Below are 20,147 nucleotides of genomic sequence, written 5' to 3' on the forward strand. Positions count from 1 at the left end.
AACGTTAGTAAACGTTTGGCTTAAAAAGGTGAAACGCTTGGATTTGTTTCGTAACGTTTGTAAATGTTTGCTTAAATCGCTAAAAAGGTGAGACGTTTGGTTTTATTTCGTAACGTTTGTAAATATTTGGCTTAAATTGCTATAAAAGTGAAACGCATAGATTTGTTTCGTAACGTTCTTAAACGTTTGGCTTAAATCGCTAAAAAGGTGAAACATTTTGTTTTGTTTTGTAACATCCGTAAAAGTTTGGCTTAAATTGCTAAAACGGTTAAACGCTTGGATTTGTAAATTTTGTAAATGTTTGGCTTAAATAGCTAAAATGGGGAAACGTTTGGATTTGTTTCGTATTGTTTGTAAACTTTTGGCTTAAATTGCTAAAAAGTTCAAACGCTTGGATTTGTTTCGTAACGTTTGTTAATGTTTGGCTTAAATTGCTAAAAAGGTGAAACGCATGGATTTGTTTCGTAATGTTTGGAAACGTTTGGCTCATATTGCTAAAAATGTTAAACGCTTTGTTTTGTTTCGTAACATTTGTAAACGTTTGGCTTAAATCGCTAAAAATGAGAAATGTTTTGATTTGTTTCGTAACTTTTTAAACGTTTTGTTTGGTTTTGTAACATTCATAAACGTTTGGCTTATATCACTAAAAAGGTGAAACGTTTGGATTTGTTTTGTAACGTTTGTAACAGTTTGGCATAAATGGCTAAAAAGGTGAAAAGTTTTGATTTGTTTCGAAAAGTTTATAAACGTTTGGATTTGTTTCGAAATGTTTGTAAATGTTTGACTTAAATCGCTAAAAAGGTTAAACATTTGGATTTGTTTCGTAACGTTTGTAAATGTTTGGCTTAAATCGCTAAAAAGGTGAAACGGTGAGATTTGTTTCGTAACGTTTGTAAACGTTTGGCTTAAATTGCTAAAAAGGTGAAACGCTTGAATTTTTTTCGTAACGTTTGTAAACGTTTTGCATAAATTGCTAAAAAGGTGAAAAATTTGGAATTGTTTCGTAACCTTTGTAAACGTTCGGCTTAAATCGCTAAAAAGGGGAAACATTTGGATTTGTTACATACGTTTGTAAACGTTTGGCTTAAATCGCTAAAAAGGTGAACTGTTTTGATTTGTTTCGTAACGTTTGTAAACGTTTTGCTTAAATTGCTAAAAAGGCTAAACGCTTGGATTTTTTTCGTAACGTTTATAAACGTTTGGCTTAAATTGTGAAGAAGGTGAAACGCTTGGATTTGTTTCGTATCGTTTGTAAACGTTTGGCTTATATCGCTAAAAAGGTGAAACGTTTGGATTTTTTTCGTAACGCTTCTAAACGTTTGGCTTAAATTGCTAAAAAGGTGAAACACTTTGATTTGTTTGGTAACATTTGTAAACGTTTGGCTTAAATTTCAAAAAAGGGGAAACGCTTGCATTTATTTCGGAACGGTTTTTTAAACGTTTGGATTCAATTGCTAAAATGGTGAAACGCTTCGATTTGTTTCGTAACGTTTTTCTTAAATTGGTAAATAGGTGAAAAGCTTAGTTTTGTTTCGTAAAGTTATTAAGGGTTTTGTTTAAATCGCAAAAAATGTGAAACTTTTGGATTTGTTTCGTAACGTTTTAAACGTTTGGTTTTAATTCGTAACATTTGTAAATATTTGGCTTAAATCGAAAAAAGGATAAACGTTTGGATTAGTTTCGTAAAGTTTGTAAACATTTGGCTTAAATTGCTAAAAAGGCGAAACGTTTGGATTTGTTTCGGAACGTTTGTAAACGTTTGGCTGAAATAGCAAAAAGGTGAAACGTTTGGATTTGTTTCGTAACGTTTCTTAACGTTTGACTCAAATTGCTGAAAAGGTTAAACGTTTTAAATTTCGTAAAGTTTGGCTTAAATTGCTAAAAATGTGAAACGCTTGGATTTGTTTCGTAACGTTCGTAAACGTTTGGCTTAAATTGCTGAAAAGGTGAAACGTTTGGCTTTGTTTCGTAAAATTTTAATCGTTTGGTTTTGCTTCGTAACGTTTGTAAACGTTCAGCTTAAATCCCTAATATGTGAAACGTTTGTATTTGTTTCGTAACGTTTGTATACGTTTGGCTTATATCGCTAAAAAGGTGACACGTTTGGATTTGTTTCGTAATGTTTGTAAACGTTTGGCTTAAATTGCTATAAAGGTGACACGTTTGGATTTGGTTCGTAACCTTTGTTAACGTTTGGCTTAAATCGCTACAAAGGTGACACGTTTGGATTTGTTTCGTAACCTTTGTAAACGTTTGGCTTAAATCGCTAAAACGGTGAAACGTTTGGATTTGTTTCGTAACGTTTGTAAACGTTTGGCTTAAATTGCAATAAAGGTGAAACGTTTGGATTTGTTTCTTAGCGTTTGTAAACGTTTGGCTTAAATCGCTAAAAGGATGAAACATTTGGATTTGTTCCGTAACGTTTGAAAAAGTTTGGCATAAGTCGCAAAAAAGGGAAAACGTTTGGTTTTGTTTTGTAACGTTTGTTAACGTTCGGCTTAGATTGCTAAAAAAGTGAAACTTTTGGATTTGTTTTATAACGATTGTAAATGTTTGGCATAAATCGCTAAAAAGGTGAAACGATTAGATTTGTTTCATAACGTTTGTAAACATTTGGCTTAAGTTGCCAAAAATGTGAAACGTTTGGATTTGTTTCCGAACGTTTGTAAACGTTTGGCTTAAATCGCTAAAATGGGGAAATGTTTGGATTTGTTTTGTAACGTTTGTGAACGTTCGGCTTAAATTGCTAAATAGGTGAAATGTTTGGTTTTGTTTCGTAACGTTTGTAAACGTTCGGCTTAAATCGCTAAAAAGGTGAAACATTTATATTTTTTTTCATAACGCTTCTAAACGTTTGTCTTAAATTGCTAATAAGGTGAAACGCTTGTATTTGTTTCGGAACATTTTTTTAAATGTTTGTCTTAAATTGCTAAAATGGTGAAACACTTGGATTTGTTTTGTAACGTTTGTAAATGTCTTGCTTAAATTGCTAAATAGGTGAAACGCTTGGTTTTGTTTCGTAAGGTTTGTAAGGGTTTGGTTTAAATCGCAAAAAATGGGAAACGTGTGGATTTGTTTCGTAACGTTTTTAACGTTTGGTTTTAATTCGTAGCATTTGTAAATGTTTGGCTTAAATCGCAAAAATGGATAAATGTTTGGATTTGTTTCGTAAAGTTTGTAAACATTTGGCTTAAATTGCAAAAAAGGCGAAACATTTGGATTTGTTTCGTAACATTTGTAAACGTTTGGCTGAAATCGCTAAAAAGGTGAAACGTTTGGATTTGTTTTCTAACGTTAGTAAACGTTTTGCTTAAATCGCTGAAAAGGTCAAACGTTTGAAATTTCGCAACGTTTGTAAACGTTTGGCTTAAATTGCTAAAAAGGTGAAATGCTTGGATTTGTTTCGAAACGTTTGTAAACGTTTGGCTTAAATTGCTAAAAAGGGGAAACGTTTGGATTTGTTTCGTAACGTTTTAAACATTTGGCTTAAATCGCAAAAATGGGGAAACATTTGAATTTGTTTCGTAACGTTTGTAAACGTTTGGTTTAAATTGCTAAAAAGGTGAAATGTTTCGATTTGTTTCGTAACGTTTGTAAACGTTTGTCTTATATCGCTGAAAAGGGCAAACGTTTGGATTTGTTTCGAAACGTTTGGCTTAAATTTCATACAAGGCGAAACGTTTGGATTTGTTTCGTAACGTTCGTAAACGTTTGGCTTAAATCGCTAAAAAGGTGAAACGTTTGGATTTTTTTCGTAACGTTTGTATACGTTTGGCTTAAATCTCTAAAAATGGGAAACGTTTAAAATTTCATTACGTTTGTAAACGTTTGGCTTAAATAGCTAAAAAGGTGAAAGGCTTGGATTTGTTTTATAATGTTTGTAAATATTTGGCTTAATTTGCTAAAAAGGTGAAACGTTTGGGTTTGTGTCGTAACGTTTTAAACGTTTTGTTTTGTTTCGTAACGTTTGTAAACGTTCAGCTTAAATCGCTCAAAATATTAAACGTTTGTTTTTGTTTCAATACGTTTGTAAACGTTTGGCTTAAATCGCTAAAAAGGTGAAATATTTGGATTTGTTTTGTAACGTTTGTAAACGTTTTGCTTATATTGCTAAAAGGTGACACATTTTGATTTGTTTCGTTACCTTTGTTAACATTTGGCTTAAATCGCTAAAAAGGTGAAACGTTTGGTTTTGCTTCATAATGAAACGTTTTGATTTGTTTCATAACGTTTGTAAACGTTCTGCTTAAAATTACTAAAAAGGTGACACGTTTGGATATGTTTCGTAACCTTTGTAAACGTTTGGCTTAAAAATCACTAAAATGTGAAACGTTTGGATTTGTATCATAATGTTTGTAAACGTTTGGCTTAAATCGCTATAAAGGTAAAACGTTTGGATTTGTTTCATAACTTTTGTAAACGTTTGGATTAAATCACTAAAAGGGTGAAACATTTGGATTTGTTCCATAACGTTTGAAAACGTTTGGCTTAAATCGCAAAAAAGGGAAACGTTTAGTTTTGTTTTGTAACATCTGTAAACGTTTGGCTTAAATCGCTAAAAAGGAGAAACATTTGGATTTGTTTTGTTACGTTTGTAAACGTTGGTCTTAAATCGCTAAAAAGATGAAACGTTTAGATTTGTTTCATAACGTTTGTAAACGTTTGGCTTAAATTGCTCAAAATATGAAACATTTGGATTTGTTTCGTAACGTTTTAAACGTTTGATTTAAATTGCTAAAAAGGTGAAATGCTTGGATTTGTTTCGTAACGTTTGTAAACGTTTGGCTTAAATTGCTAAAAAGTTGAAACACTTGAATTTGTTTCGTAACGTTTGTAAACGTTTGGCTTAAATCTTTAAAAAGGGGAAACGTTTGGATTTGTTTCGTAACGTTTGCAAATGTGTGGCTTAAATTGCTAAAAAGGTTAAACGTTTGGTTTTGTTTCGTAACCTTTCTAATCATTCGGCTTCAATCGATAAAAAGGTGAAATCGTTGTATTTGTTTCATAACGTTTTAAACGTTTGGATTTGTTTTGTAACGTTTGTAAACGTTTGGTTTCAATCACTAAAAAGTTGAAACGTTTGGATTTGTTTCGTAACATTTGTTTACGTTTGGCTTTAATCACTAAAAATGTAAAACATTAGGATTTGTTTCGTAACGTTTACAAATGTTTGGTTTTGTTTCGTAATGTTTACAAACGTTTGGCTTAAATCGCTAAAGTGGGGAAACGTTTCGTGTTGTTTTGAAATGTTAATAAACGTTTAGATTTGTTTCGTAACGTTTTATAAATTTGGTTTTGTTTTGTAATGTTTGACTTAAATCGCTAAAAAGGTGAAACGTTTGGTTTTTGTTTCCTATTGTTTGTAAACGATTAGCTTAAATCACTAAAAAGGTGAAACGTTTGGTTTTGTTTCATAACGTTTGTAAACCTTTCACTTAAATCACTTAAAAGGTGAAACGTTTGGTTTTGGTTCGTAGCGTTTGTAAACGTTTCGATTTGTTTCGTAACGTTTTAAACATTTGGTTTTGTTTCGTAATGTTTGTAAACGTTTGGCTTAAATCGCTAAAAAGGTGAAACGATTGGATTTGATTCGTAACGTTTGTAAACGTTAGGGTTCAATCATTAAAAAAGGGGACATGTTTGTATTTGTTTCGTAGCGTTTGTAAACGCTTGGCTTAAATCGCTAAAAATGTGAAACGTTTGGTTTTGTTCCGTAATGTTAGTAAACGTTTGGCTTAAATTGCTAAAAAGGTGAAACGCTTGGATTCGTTTCGTAACATTTGTAAATGTTTGCTTAGATGGCTAAAAATGTGAAACATTTGGTTTTGTTTCGTAACGTTTGGCTTGAATTGCTATAAAAGGTGAAACGCTTGGATTTGATTCGTAACGCTTTTAAACGTTTGACTTAAATCGCTAAAAAGGTGAAACGTTTGGTTTTGTTTTATAACATTCGTAAAAGTTTGTCTTAAATTGCTAAAAAGGTGAAACGCTTGGATTTGTAAAATTTGTAAATGTTTGGCATAAATCGCTAAAGATGTGAAACATTTGGATTTTTTTCGTAACGTTTGTAAACGTTTGTCTTAAATCGCTAAAAAGGGAAACTTTTGGATTTAATTCGTAATGTTTGTAAATGTAAGACTTAAATCGCTAAAAAGGTGAAACCTTTGGTTTTGTTTCGTAACGTTTGTAAACATTTGGCTTAAATCACAAAAAAGGTGAAACGTTTGGTTTTGCTTCGTAACTGTTTGTAGACGTTTCGATTTGTTTCGTAACGTTTTAAATGTTTGGTTTTGTTTCGTAACGTTTGTAAACGTTTGGCTTAAATTACTAAAAAGGTGAAACGATTGGATTTGTTTCGTAACGTTTGGGTTCAATCGTTACAAAGAGGAAACATTTGTATTTGTTTCGTAGCGTTTGTAAACGTTTGGCTTATATCGCTAAAAATGTGAAACGTTTGGTTTTGTTCTATAACGTTAGTAAATGTTTGGCTTAAATTGTTAAAAAGGTGAAACGCTTGGATTTGTTTCGTAACGTTTGTAAATGTTTGCTTAAATCGCTAAAAAGGTGAGACGTTTGGTTTTGTTTCGTAACGTTTGTAAATATTTGGCTTAAATTGCTATAAAAGTGAAACGCTTAGATTTGTTTCGTAACGTTCTTAAACGTTTGGCTTAATCGCTAAAAAGGTGAAACATTTAGTTTTGTTTTGTAATATTCGAAAAAGTTTGTCTTAAATTGCTAAAAAGGTTAAATGCTTAGATTTGTAAATTTTGTAAATGTTTGGCTTAAATCGCTAAAAATGTGAAACATTTAGATTTTTTTGTAACATTTGTAAACGTTTGGCTTAAAAAGCTAAAAAGGTGAAATGTTTGTTTCGTATTATTTGTAAACTTTTGGCTTAAATTGCTAAAAAGGTGAAATGTTTGGATTTGTTTCGAAACGTTTGTAAATGTTTGGCTTAAATCGCTAAAAGGTGAAACGTTTGGATTTGTTTCGTAACGTTTGTAAATGTTTGGCTTAAATCGCTAAAAAGGTGAAACGTTTGGATTTGTTTCGTAATGTGTGTAAACGTTTTGCTTCAATTGCTAAATAAGTGAAACTGTGAGATTTGTTTCGTAACGTTTCTAAATGTTTGGCTTAAATTGCTAAAAAGGTGAAACGCTTGAATTTTTTTCGTAACGTTTGTAAACGTTTGGCATAAATTGCTAAAAAGGTGAAAAATTTGGATTTGTTTCGTAACCTTTGTAAACGTTCGGCTTAAATCGCTAAAAAGGGGAAACATTTGGATTTGTTACATACGTTTGTAAACGTTTGGCTTAAATCTCTAAAAAGGTGAAATGTTTTGATTTGTTTCGTAACGTTTGTAAACGTTTTGCTTAAATTGCTAAAAAGGCTAAACGCTTGGATTTGTTTGGTATCGTTTGTAAACGTTTGGCTTAAATTGCAAAAAAGGTGAAACTCTTGGTTTTGTTTCTTATTGTTTGTAAACGTTTAGCTTAATTCGCTAAAAATGTGAAACATTTTCTTTTGTTTCGTAACGTTTTAAACGTTTGGTTTTGTTTCGTAATGTTTGTAAACGTTTGGCTTTAATCGCTAAAAAGAGGAAACGTTTGGATTTGTTTCGTAATGTTTGTAAACATTTGGCATAAATCGCTAAAAAGGTGAAGCATTTGGACTTGTTTCGTAACGTTTGTAAATGTTTGGCCTAAATCGCTAAAAAGGTGAAACGTTTGGATTTGTTTTGTAGCGTTTGTAAACGTTTGGCTTAAATCGCTAAAAAGGTGAAACGTTTGGATTTGTTTCGTATCGTTTGTAAATGTTTGGCTTAAATCGCTCAAAAGGTGAAACATTTGGATTTGTTTCGTAACCTTTGTAAACTTTTGGCTTATATTGCTAAAAAGGTGAAACACTTTGATTTGTTTCGTAAAGTTTGTATACGTTTGGTTTAAATTGCTAAAAAGGAGAAACTCTTGGATTTGTTTCGAAATATTTTTAAATGTTTGTCTTATATTGCTAAAAAGGTGAAACGTTAGGATTTGTTTCGTAGCGTTTATAAACGTTTTGCTTAAATTGCTAAAAAGGTGAAACGTTTGGATTTGTTTCGTACTGTCTGTAAACGTTTGGCTTAAATCGCTAAAAAGGTTAAACGCTTGGTTTTGTTTCGTAAGGTTTGTAAACGTTTGGCTTAAATCGCTAAAAATGAGAAATGTTTGAATTTGTTTAGTAACTTTTTAAACGTTTGTTTTTGTTTCGTAACGTTTCTAAACATTTGGCTTAAATCGCTAAAAAGGTGAAACGTTTGGATTTGTTTTGTTTCATTTGTAAACGTTTGGCATAAATGGTTAAAAAGGTGAAATATTTGGATTTGTTTCGAAACGTTTTTAAACGTTTGGATTTGTTTCGAAAAGTTTGTATACGTTTGGTTTAAATCGATAAAAAGGTGAAACGTTTGGATTTATGTCTTAACGTATGTATATGTTTGGCCTAAATCGCCGAAAAGGTGAAACGTTTTTATTTTTTTCGTAACGTTTGTAAACGTTTGGCTTCAATTGCTAAAAAGGGGAAACGCTTAGATTTGTTTCGTAACGTTTGTAAACGTTTGGCTTATATTGGTAAAAAGGTGAAATGCTTGAATTTGTTTCGTGACGTTTGTAAACGTTTGGCATAAATTGCTAAAAAGGAGAAAAATCTGGATTTGTTTCGTAACGTCTGTAAACGTTTGGCTTAAATCGCTAAAAAGGTGAAACATTTAGATTTGTTTAGTAACGTTTGTAAACGTTTGGCTTAACTTGCTAAAAAGGTGAAACAATTGGATTTGTTTTGTAATATTTGTAAACGTTTAGCTTAAATTGCTAAAATGGAGAAACGCTTGGATTTGTTTCGTTGCTTTTGTAAACGTTTGGCTTAAACTGCTAAAAAGGTGAAATGCTTGGTTTTTGTTTTGCAAGGTTTGTAGACGTTTTCTTAAATTGTTAAAAATGTGAAACGTTTGGATTTGTTTCGTAACGTTTGTAAACGTTTGGCTTCAATCGCTATAAAGGTAAACGTTTGGATTTGTTTCGTAACGTTTGTAAACGTTTAGCATAAATCGCTAAGAAGGTGCAACGTTTGGATTTGTTTCGTAAGTTTTAAACATTGGCTTAAATCGCTAAAAAGAGGAAACATTTGGTTTTGTTTCGAAACGTTTGTAAATGTTTGGCTTATATTGCTAAAAAGGTGAAACGTTTGGATTTGTTTCGTAGCGTTTATAAACATTTGGCTTAAATTGCTAAAAAGGTGAAACGTTTGGATTTTTTTGTAACGTCTGTAAATGTTTGGCTTAAATCGCTTAAAAGGTGAAACGTTTGGATTTTTTTCGTAACGTTTTTAAACGTTTGGCTTAAATTGCTAAAAAGGTGGAAACGCTTGGATTTGTTTCATAACGTTTGTAAACGTTTGGCTTAAATTGCTAAAGAGGGGAAACGTTTGGATTTGTTTCGTATCGTTTGTAAACTTTTGACTTTCGCTAAAAATGGGAAACCTTTGTATTTGTTTCGTAACCTTCGTAAAGGTTTGGCTTAAATTGCTAAAAAGGTGAAACGCTTTGTTTTGTTTCGTAAGGTTTGTAAACGTTTGGCTTAAATTGCTAAAAATATGAAACGTTTGGATTTTTTCGTAACGTTTGTAAACGTTTTGCTTCAATCGCTAAAAAGGTGAAACACTTGGATTTGTTTCGTAACGTTTGACTTCAATTGCTAAAAAGGTGAAACATTTGGATATTTTTCGTAACGTTTGGAAACGTTTGGCTTAAATTGCTAAAAACGTGAAACGCTTGGTTTTGTTTCGTAATGTTTGTAAACGTTTTTCTTAAATCGCTAAAAATGAGAAATGTTAGGATTTGTTTTTTAACGTTTTAATCGTTTGGTTTTGTTTCGTAACGTTCGGATTTATTTCGTATTGTTTGTAAATATTTGGCTAAAATTGCTAATAAGGTGAAACGTTTGGTTTTGTTTCGTAAAGTTTGTAAACGTTCGGCTTAAATCGCTAAAAAGGTGAAACGCTTGGATTTGTTTCGTAATGTTTGTAAACGTTTGACTTAAATTGTTAAAAAGGTTAAACTCTTGGATTTGTTCCATAACGTTAGTAAACGTTTGACTTAAATTGCTAAAAAGGTTAAACGCTTGGATTTGCATTGTAATGTTAGTAAACGTTTGGCTTAAATTGCTAAAAAGGTTAAACGCTTGGATTTGTTTCATAACATTTGTAAACGTTTGGCTTAAATTGCTAAAAAGGGGAAACATTTAAATTATTTTCGTAACGCTTGTAAACGTTTGACTTAAGTTGCTAAAAAGGGTGAAACGCTTGGATTTATTTCGTAACGTTTGTAAACGTTTGGCATAAATTGCAAAAAGGTGAAAAGTTTGGATTTGTTTCGTAACGTTTGGCTTATATTGCTAAAAAGGCGTAACGTTTGGATTTGTTTCGTAGCGTTTGTAAACGTTTTTCTTAAATCGCTAAAAAGGTGAAATGTTTGGATTTGTTTCGTACCGTTTGTAAATGTTTGGCTTATATGTAATACCCCAAAATATTTTATGATAATTAAGTCGTGCCACGTGTCGAGATTTCCGAGAAATTAAATTAAGAAGAATTTATTTTAATTGTATCGGGAATTTAGAATGAATTTTAATAAGTCAATTAGAAGAATATGAGGATTTGACTTAGAAAATTAATATAAAATAAATTATAAATCCAGTAATGGAATTTATTTCGCCAAAATCTGCGAAATAATTTATAGTATTAGTGGTAAAAGTTTCGAGTCGATCGAAGATCGTTTAATATTTGGACGCGGATATGTTTTGGACTAAATTGAAACTTTTGAAAAGTTTCAACCAAAGTGCAAATTGACCAGTATATATATAATAACCTTCATGATGAAGGATCCAGAGTCAGGAACTAAATTTTCTTATCTCCTCTCTATTCTCTCGTTCGTCAATTACGGTTCGTCGCTCGGTTTCCGTTTCTTGTCCGTTTCCGACGTTCTATAACTCAAAACGATCGTATTTCAGTGGCGTATCACGGTAAGCTTGACGTTTTATCGTTTAAACAGATATATTTTGAGTTATATCGATTCAAAATTTTAGGCCACGAAACAATTATATCGTTTTAATCGATATTAGAATTTAATTATAGCGTTTTGAGCCTAGATTATGTGTAATATGTGTGTTAGGAGCGTTTTTGGATCGAAAGCATGTCAGAAATTGATTTTTCAAAACGGTGTGTGCGGCACGTCCGCATACGCGGGGCGTGCGTCTGCAGCCCGCACATCGGGGCGTGCGTCTGCACCCCGCACGAGTCGGCGGCTCGCCCGCACAGAAAATCCACTGATCGACCCATTTTGAGAAAAATTTGTCGTACACGCATATCGAGATTTGAAATCAATTAGTATTCGATTAATTATCGATTAGTTTGAGACGTTAACCTAATGAGGTTAAATGAGAATTTATTTAAAAGTGATATTTGATCCATAAACGAGTTTGATACCGTTTATTGGGATAATCACGTGAGAAGCACGACGGTTAATGAGTCTAGCGTGTCGTGTCTCGAGTCTAGAGTCAATATTAGAATAGGATTTTGATATGAGTCAAATGTTTTGAAATTGTTTTAGATCCGGCAAGGCAGGAAGCAGCTGGACCAGGAGCTCGCTAAGTTTGACGTTTCTAAGCCCCGACGTATTTTTGGATAAGCGTTTTCTGTGAGTTTATACAAGTTTACTTTTAAAGTATTTACGCAAGCAATTATTTTATATTGCTTTATGTTTGATTTGCATGTTTATAATGCGAAATCTTTGTATGAATTGCATATACGCTTGGTTTGAAACCAGTATTGATCCGATGGAACGTGCTACCTATTGAGCGGCAATAGGACCGTGTGATCACCAGTTTTGATTTGATACAGCTGTGAATACGATTAAGGACACGAATTTCAAAGTTGGATATACGAATGCGATACGAGAGTGAACTCGGTTACAGTGTAACCTGAGCCCCGTATCTAGTAGGTTGGACCTACCAGTGGGTTGGACCCACCATTGGAATTAAGAGATTTGTCGCGACTGACGTGGTTGAGTGTGAATACTCCCGGGTCGGACTATTGGATAAGTTTCCTCTAAGTGCATACGTTTAGGATGTTCGAGGATTATGGTTTCAATCGGATCTTGTACTTGGCTGCATATTATTGAATACTGTTTTATGTTTTATTTGAATATTTATTAGTAAACTTATGAACTCACTCTGATCAGTATATGCCCATATACTGACCCCTCACAGATTTCCTTTCAGAATAAAGACGCTTTGAAGAAACTTACTTCTATCCTACTTCCAGAAGTCTGTATTTTGAAAGTATGTAAAGAAACAATACTTTACTCCTAGAGCTGTAGTAGATAGGTGTTTTGTAAATCAGCTTGTAATATATGGTTTTCTGTAAATATAACTTTAATATTTTAAAGTTTTAAATGTTTTACGCTTGCTGCGTTTAAAAGTTTGAGACTGCCAGAGGATATGTATGCCTGGCATGTGTTTTCAACATGACACGTGTTTCTGTCTGTCATGCATGACGTTTATGATTTGCGAAAAAATTATTTTACGTTTTTAAGGCTTGCTACGGGTTTCAGAGCTACAACTCCCATTCCCTAGCGCCGGTCTCGGCCCATGAGAATTGGATCGTGATAATGTTGGTATCAGAGCATGGTCCAGTTACCATTGCTTATGTCAGAAGAGTGATTGATTTTCCTAGGAATCTGCTGCAGCACATAGGACTCGAGTCTTGTCTTTGTTAAGTATTCATTTGATTTTCAAATTTCCAGCTTTCCCTCTAGGATGTGAGTCTGTCTTACGTGTGTGTTCGCATGTGATGAAATGCGCGTTTAATACGATATACATTGTGATGATACTTGATTATGCGGCTAAGCAACGCTATTTGTCTTGGTCAGGATGTATGACCAACGACAAGAAGAAGAGCGAGCTGCCGCTGCAGCACGAAACGTTATAGAAGGGGCACATGATGTTCACCCAGAAGCTCAAGATGAGTCTTCTGTTTACGGAGGAGGTGGTGGCCAAGAGGCCCAGGCGCAGGCACTTAGAGTGTAAGCGCAAGCCCAGCAACCTAATGTTTTGGGTTTTGATCTGAACTAGTTCCTTACGGGAATTGGGGCTATGCAAGCCAATCAGACTGAGGTGCAGAACATGCATCGTGAACAACTACAGTAGCAACAGCTGCGCAATGTTGCTTTTACTGATCGAGACATCGTCTTGGCTTATATGCGTCTTAAGCCAACTAAGTTCGACGGTTCTGATGATGCTCTAGATTTCCTCGAAGAAGTAGAGCGTAACACTCGACGTCTGCAAGCTAATGAGAGACAGACCATCATTATAGTGGAAATGTCAATGAAAGGACCCGCGAAAGATTGGTTTCAGCAGCACATTCAGGCAACCGTGGATACTATGACTTGGGCTGAATTTGTGAATCGTTTTAGAGAATTTTTCTTACCATATGCAGTGACGGAGAGTTATCGTAAGCAATGGTTGACCCAGAGTAGGGGCAATCGGTCTGTGCAAGAGTTTGTGACGGAGTTTCCCAGAGTGAGTAGGTTTGCAGCTGACCTGACTGCAAACCCAGTCAGAGTGAACTCGAGGTTTGTAGATGGACTAGGAGCCGAATTTGAGAGTCTGACATCTGATATCGGAAGAACTCTGGTGCAACTGATCGATAGCGCCAGACAAATGGAAGTTTCCCTGATTTGTTTTGGGAGAATTCCTGACCGTTCTAATGTTGCACCTGTGAGAGATAATACGTTTCGCAGTGTACAGAGCGCGCCTACTCAGTCATATGTTGGGAATTATTCTCGATTCACACCGCGTCAACGAGAACGCAAAAGGCCTCGACGTGGAACGCGGGTTAGTGCCTTAGGCATAGGATTTGGTGCCAGATCTATGAGCGATATGGGAGGCGGAGTTCCTATATGTCTGAACTGTAATAGGAGGCACTACGGCGTGTGCCACATTGCTACTGGAGCATGTTTCAATTGTGGTCAACGAGGTAATTTTGCTAAAGATTGTCCGAGGCAGATGCCTCCGGGCTCGATGACTACTGTGATGCAGCCTTCTTATCAGCAGCAGAGGACTGCGCATCAGGCAGCGTCAGGGTACGATCAGATATGGAGTACCTTTACCGGCCAAAGAGGCAATGGTTACGCAAATTGAGGAGGAAAAAACGGCAGAGGTCGCGGTACTGGTCAGACTTCGAAGGCTGGTGGGAGTCAGGCCAGGGTCTTTGCACTGAATCCTCAAGAGGCTCAGGCTTCCAATGCTGTGGTGCAAGGTACCTTTCCTATCGCTTCTCAAGACGCATTAGTTTTATTTGATCCGGGTGCTAAGCATTCTTTTATTTCGCATAGTTTTACGAGCAAGCTAGGTGTGCAACCAGCGTATCTTAGAAACCCTTTATCCGTAGCCACCCCAGTTGGAGAGAGTGTGGAAGTTAGTATCCTTTATCCGTCTTGTCCTGTGAAAGTTCAAGGACGAGATTTGTTAGTTAACTTGATTTTACTTGAGGTATTAGCTTTTGACGTCATACTAGGAATGGATTAGCTAGCTCATCACTACGCCAATGTGGATTGTCGGAAGAAGACGGTAACGTTCAACACAACTAGGATTGAACTAGTCTCAATTCAGGGTGATAAGACAGAATCTCCTACGAGTATTATTTCAGCTATTAAAGCTCTTCGCATGTTGAAGAAGGGGTGTCAAGGATTCTTAGCAATAGTACGAGACGTGGAGAAGAAAAGTGTAAATTTAAGTGATGTACCAGTTGTATCTGAATATCCGGACGTTTTTCCAGAAGCATTACCTGGATTACCCCCATATTGCGAGATTGAGTTCTGTATCGAATTGGCTCCCGGCACGAAGCCGATATCGATACCTCCTTATCGTATGGCGCCAGCAGAACTTAAAGAGTTGAAAGATCAACTAGAAGAGTTGTTCGATCGCGGTTTTATCAGACCGAGTGTATCCCCGTGGAGTGCACCAGTGTTTTTTGTGAAAAAGAAAGATGGATCGCTTCGACTATGTATCGACTATCGACAGCTGAACAAGGTGACAATAAAGAAAAAGTATCCGTTACCTTGAATCGACGAATTGTTCGACCAATTACAAGGAGTAAAGTACTTTTCCAAGATTGACCTTAGATCAGGCTATCATCAGCTGAAGATTCGTGATGACGATATTCAAAAGACTGCTTTTCGAACTCGGTATGGACATTACGAATTTCTCGTTATGTCATTCGGATTAACGAATGCGCCAGCAGCCTTCATGGATTTGATGAATAGGATATTCAAACCGTACTTAGATCAGTTCGTGATTGTGTTTATTGATGACATTTTGATTTATTCACGTTCAGAAGAAGAACATGCACATCATCTGCGGATAGTACTACTGTAACACCCCGTGTTTTCTATTCGTGTTTCCGTTAGTGTTTGATCGTTCCGTCATTCGTATCTCGCGTGTTTGGGCTCGTTTAGTCTTTTTTTTTTGAAGATTGGATTCGGATGCCCATCATCGCCGGGCTCGGGGCCCATTTCGGGCCCTTTCCTATTTCTTTACCTGCATGGCGTGACGGAAGGCGCGACGGAAGGCGCGAAGGGCTGGCGCCCCTCGCGTCGCGCCCTCTTTAAAAATTTGTGGCAGGGCGCGATGGCCCGTCGTGCCTCGCGACGCGCCTGCCATCGCGACGCGCCTGCCATCGCGACGCGCCTGCCATCGCGCCCCGCTGCTGAATTTTGGCGTGGGGTCAATAAATAGACCCCATTATTCGACCAACACTCCTTTAACTCGTTTTGTGAAAACCCTAGCCGACGTTTTCAGAGAGAAATCTTCTCTTAACATTAGCATCTTCAATCATCAACTCTTTCATTCATTGCTTCGATTCAAGTTCGGTGAGTACTAAATTGGTTTCGTTCGTTATATTAATTATATCATCAAATACGGTTCTTGATTTCGTATCTTATTGTTAGGCTTTAATTCGATTGTTCTTTGACGGTTTGCATCGACTCAACGATCTCTTCGAATCTTACGTATTGAAATCAATAAAGGTACGTAAAGTTTACTCCGTTCGTTGCTGTTCCGTTTCGTCGTTTCTAATATAACTTGCTGCCATTCTTTGGATTGTTGATGCTGTTCATGCTATAGGTTATTACTGCCATTCTTATGTGTAAATCGTGTTACGGATTAGGTCGTTTCATCGCCGTTTCGATTCCGCCTTGTGAATGTTATATTGATGCCATGTTCTTGAGTTTTGCCGAATGTATGTTGCTGCCACAACTCTATTCTAGTTGTTGTGTTATCTTAATATCGTTATCACCATTCTCTTTATGATCTAAACTTGAATTGGCAAGTTTGCATAGTTGCTGGGTTTAGATAGCAGAAGCTTGGTTTAATAATATGAATTGTAGGAGATGGTTAAATGGCTAGTATGATTGTCATTTTTGTTTGTTTAAATACTTTGAATCCCTTAAGTTGTTTAACTATAATTTTGGTTTTCGATAATAACGTTTGTATTAGTTTCAATTTTAAATAGACAAAGCAATTTAAGCCAAACGCTTACAAATGTTACTAAACAAATCCATGCGTTTCCCCTTTCTAGCAATTTAAGCCAAACGTTTGCAAACGTTACGAAACAAATCCAAGCGTTTCACCTTTTTAACAATTTAAGCCAAATGTTTACAAACGTTCCGAAACAAATCCAAGCGTTTCCACTTTTTAGCAATTTAGGCCAAACAAATCCAAGCGTTTCACATTTTAGCAATTTAAGCCAAACATTTACAAACGTTATGAAACAAATCCAAACGTTTCCCCTTTTAGCGATTTAAGCCAAACGTTTACAAAAGTTACGAAACAAATGCAAACATTTCCCCTTTTTAGCGATTTAAGCCAAACGTTTACAAAGGTTAGGAAACAAATCCAAATGTTTCACATTTTTAGCAATTTAAGCCAAACGTTTACAAACGTTAGGAAACAAATCCAAGCTTTTCACCTTTTTAGCAATTTAAGCCAAACGTTTACAAACGTTACAAAACAAATCCAAGAGTTTTACCTTTTTAGCAATTTAAGCCAAACGTTTACAAACATTACGAAACAAATCCAAACGTTTCACCTTTTTACCGATTTAAGCTAAACATTTACAACCGTTACGAAACAAATCCAAAAATTTCACCTTTTTAGCGACTTAAGCCAAACGTTTACAAAGGTTAGGAAACAAATCCAAATGTTTCACCTTATATAGCAATTTAAGCCAAACATTTACAAACTTTGCGAAACAAATCCAAGCGTTTCACCTTCTTAGCAATAAAAGCCAAACCTTTACAGACATTACGAAACAAATCAAACGTTTTACCTTTTTAGCGATTTAAGCCAAACGTTTACAAACATTACGAAACAAATCCAACTGTTTCACCTTTTTAGAGATTTAAGCCAAACGTTTACAAACGTTACGAAACGAATCCAAACGATTCACCTTTTTAGTGATTTAAGGAAAACGTTTGCAAACGTTACGAAACAAATCTAAACGTTTCCCCTTTTTAGCAATATAAGCCAAACGTTTACAAACATTACGAAATAAATCCAAGCGTTTCACTTTTTTAGCAATTTAAGTCAAACGTTTACAAACGTTCCGGAACAAATCCAAAGTTTCACCTTTTTAGCAATTTAAGCCAAACGTTTACAAATGTTACAAAACAAATCTAAACGTTTCTCCTTGTTAGCGATTTATGTCAAACGTTTACAAACGTTACGAAACAAATACAAACATTTCACCATTTTAGGGATTTAAGCCAAACGATTACAAAGAATAGGAAACAAATCCAAATGTTTCACCTTTATTGCAATTTAAGCCGAACATTTACAAACATTATGAAACAAATCCAAGCGTTTCACCTTTTTAGCAATTTAAGCCAAACGTTTACAAACTTTACGAAACAAATCCAATTGTTTCACCTTTTTAGAGATTTAAGCCAAACGTTTACAAACGTTTACTAAACAAATCTAAAAGTTTCACCGTTTTAGCAATATAAGACAAACGTTAACAAACGTTACGAAACAAATCCAAACGTTTCACCTTTTTAGCGATTTAAGCCAAACGTTTACAAACGTTACGAAACAAAACCAAACGTTTAAAACATTACAAAACAAATCCAAAAGTTTCCCATTTTTAGCGATTAAGCCAAAAGATTACAAACGTTAGAAACAAAACCAAGCGTTTCACCTTTTTAACAATTTAAGCCAAACGTTTACAAATATTACAAAACAAATCCAAGCGCTTCAACTTTTTAGCAATTTAAAGCACACATTTACAAACGTTACGAAACAAATCCAAACGTTTCACCTTTTTAGCGATTTAAGCCAAACGATTACAAATATTTTGAAACAAATTCAATCATTTCACCTTTTTAGATTTAAGCCAAACGTTTACAAAGGTTAGGAAACAAATCCAAATGTTTCACCTTTTTAGCGATTTAAGCCAAACATTTACAACCTTTACGAAACAAATCCAAACATTTCACCTTTTTAGCGACATAAGCCAAGCTTTTACAAAGGTTAGGAAACAAATCCAAATGTTTCACCTTATTTAGCAATTTAAGCAAAACGTTTACTAACTTTGCGAAACAAATCCAAGCGTTTCTCATTTTTAGAAGTTTAAGCCAAACCTTTACAAACATTACGAAACAAATCAAACGTTTCACCTTTTAAGCCATTTAAGCCAAACGTTTACAAACGTTACGAAACAAATCCAAATATTTCACCTTTTTAGCAATTTAAGCCAAACGTTTACAAATGTTACGAAACAAATCCAAACCTTTCCCCTCTTAAGAGATTTAAGCCAAACGTTTACAAACGTTACGAAACAAAACCAAACGTTTAAAACATTACAAAACAAATCCAAACGTTTCCCATTTTTAGCGATTTAAGCCAAATGTTTATAAATGTTTGAAACGAAACCAAGCGTTTCACCGTTTTAGCAATTTAAGCCAAATGTTTAAAAAAGTTATAAAACAAATCCAAGCGTTTCACCTTTTTAGCAATTTAAGCCAAACGTTTACAAACGTTACGAAACAAATCCAAATGGTTCACCTTTTTAGTGATTTAAGCCAAACGTTTACAAAGTTTAGGAAACAAATCCAAATGTTTCACCTTATTTTGCAATTTAAACCAAACGTTTACTAACTTTACGAAACAAATCCAAGCGTTTCACCTTTTAAGCAATTTAAGCCAAACCTTTAGAAACATTACGAAACAAATCAAAGTTTCACCTTTTTAACGATTTAATCCAAACGTTTACAAATGTTACGAAACAAATTCAAACGTTTCGCCTTTTTAGCAATTTAAGCCAAACGCTTACAATGTTACTAAACAAATCCAAGCGTTTCCCCTTTTTAGCAATTAAAGCCAAACGTTTAAAACGTTACGAAACAAATCCAAGCGTTTCACCTTTTTAACAATTTAAGCCAAACGTTTACAAACGTTCCGAAACAAATCCAAGCGTTTCCCCTTTTTAGCAATTTAAGCCAAACAAATCCAAGCGTTTCACCTTTTTAGCAATTTAAGCCAAACATTTACAAACGTTAGGAAACAAATCCAAACGTTTCCCCTTTTAGCGATTTAAGCCATATGATTACAAACGTTACGAAACAAATGCAAACATTTCACCTTTTTAGCGATTTAAGCCAAATGTTTACAAAGGTTAGGAAACAAAATCCAAATGTTTCACATTTTTAGCAATTTAAGCCAAACGTTTACAAATGTTAGGAAACAAATCCAAGTTTTTCACCTTTTTAGAAATTTAAGCCAAACGTTTACAAACGTTACAAAACAAATCCAAGAGTTTTACCTTTTTAGCAATTTAAGCCAAACGTTTACAAACGTTACGAAACAAATCCAAACGTTTCCCCTTTTTACCGATTTAAGCTAAACATTTACAACCGTTACGAAACAAATCCAAAAATTTCACCTTTTTAGCGACTTAAGCCAAACGTTTACAAAGGTTAGGAAACAAATCCAAATGTTTCACCTTGTATAGCAATTTAAGCCAAACGTTTACAAACTTTGTGAAACAAATCCAAGCGTTTC

Source organism: Mercurialis annua, linkage group LG7 (assembly GCF_937616625.2).
Source record: "Mercurialis annua linkage group LG7, ddMerAnnu1.2, whole genome shotgun sequence".
Classification (NCBI taxonomy): domain Eukaryota; kingdom Viridiplantae; phylum Streptophyta; class Magnoliopsida; order Malpighiales; family Euphorbiaceae; genus Mercurialis; species Mercurialis annua.